Genomic DNA, 2081 nt, shown 5'->3' with positions numbered 1-2081 from the left:
GAGTAAGACAAAATGAGAAAACGTAACACATTAAAGAAAAATATGGTAATCCACTGCCAGTGGAAAAGAAGAAAGCCAAAATATTGTCGTCGAGAGTTCCGCTTAGCCATCCTCAGTGCTAAAAGAAGACCAAAAAGTAGCTAAAGTCCAAGAGCAAATACAAAAACATGCCTCGAAACACAAAATAAAAGAAAAGAAGCACTTTCTCAAGTACCAGTTAAAGTTTCGTGTGTGAATCACTTTTTCTTCAATTTTTGCAGTAACTATGACTGTTACGACTGGTTTATCGTCCTATATGTTCAACTGCCGATAATCAAAGAGTTTGTGGTAACGAACTGTAAGTAAGGAATAACGCGGCTTAATAAACAAAACTCTAAAAAAAAACAAGTTTTGATACCGAAAGAGATATATCAAAAGAATTGGCTTATTATGCTGACTTCAAATATACAAGTTTCATTAAGTTTAGTCTTACAAATCAAAGGCTACGAGCCTGAGAAAATTTGCCTGATTTTCCAAAAAAGGGGGAAACACCCCCTAAAAGACAAAGAATCTTAACGAAAATCACACCATCAGATTCAACGTATCAGAGAACCTTATTTTAGAGGTTTCAAGCTCCCATCTACAAAAATGTGGAATTTTCTAATTTTGCCGGAAGAAAGATCACCGGGGATATCGGGTTAGGGCTCATTAGAACGAAAATTAAAAGTTGTAGCGCCCTTTTTAAGTGACCAAAAGGATTGGAGGGCAACTAAGCATCCTCCCCGCGATCAAAATTTTGAGATAGTCATTTTGTTCAGCATCATTGAAAGGCCCAATAGCTGGGCCTTTGGATGTAACATGCCCCCCCCCCCCCGCACAGCTCCAGGGGAAGGGTCTATTTTATAAAATTTGCCCATTGTTTAATCATAGTATTTGTTATTGGGAAGTATGCATGCATTTTCGGGTGGGGGGACGAATTTTCTGCTGGGGATTTTCCAGGGGGAGAAATAGCTGCGTGCTTTTGCTTGTTTCCCGGGGGGAATTTTCCAATGGGGAGGGAATTTTCCAGGGGGTGAAATTTTTAAAGCGCAGTGCTTTAAAAAAAAGCAAGTAGTCCTCCTTTGATGTAGTAAGCCACTCTATACTGTGAAAAATAGCTTCAAGGCACTGGACGCACCCATTCCCATGTTTAAAAACCACTTCTTAGACCTAGACTAGATCTTAGACTTAGATCTTAGATCTAGTTCTTAGACCTAGAATATTCTACCTCTTCAGCTAACTATTGACTGCCTTCTAAGGGCTTCAAGTCAAGCCTAACCTAACCTAACTCAATCGTTCCCAGGAAGATTACCTTTTCCATCATTCGAAATAACCAAAAAAACATATTCAATTATTTACCTTAGGATTCCGAAAAAACATAGGGATTTTAAACAAAAGTTCTATTACTTGGAGATAAAAAGGGTCGTTTGGTTTTAATCATACTCTGTATGAATTCAAAATGTAAAAATTAAAAAGACAACTTTTTACAATATATATTTTTCTAAAAATTACTTTTCCAAGCCTTTGCCCCCCTCCTCTTCCCTGGGAAAAATACTTATGAAACCTTTGCATTTCTCTAGTACCTTTGCAACATGGGGATTAACAAATTCACTACCGCGATCCGTTTGAAATTTCTTTTATGCATCATGTTCGAGAATACTTTCAAAGGCCCGAGCAACTTCAAAACCTCTCTTTGATCGCAATGGAATTGCATATGCATAGCGAATATAAACACTGATTGCAAGTAGTATGTACTTGTACGGTGTATTGTGACGTCTTAGAAGCTCATCTAGAGTCAGGAGATCTGCTTGCATTATATGCAATGGGTAAAAGGCTTTAGTTTTTCGATATTGATTGGCACGAAGTCTCTGATTTATCTGCAGAGTGTAACTTGATTCGTTTTGTAGATAGTCTTGTACAATTTAAGTATGAACACTGGTGAGTTTGGAAAGAGTGGCGGTGATACTTAAACTCCCCGCCTCACCAATATTTTCATAAACACCTTTCAGAACTTTAACCATTTTGAATGTAAAAACGTTGTGTAATGTCTGCTACCCTTTTGT

Source organism: Artemia sp. Qi Xiang Cuo, chromosome 20 (genome assembly GCF_049724085.1).
Source record: "Artemia sp. Qi Xiang Cuo chromosome 20, ASM4972408v1, whole genome shotgun sequence".
In the NCBI taxonomy this organism is placed as follows: Eukaryota; Metazoa; Arthropoda; class Branchiopoda; order Anostraca; family Artemiidae; genus Artemia; species Artemia sp. Qi Xiang Cuo.
The sequence above is the reverse complement of the archived record's forward strand: the minus strand, read 5'-3'. Positions refer to the sequence as shown.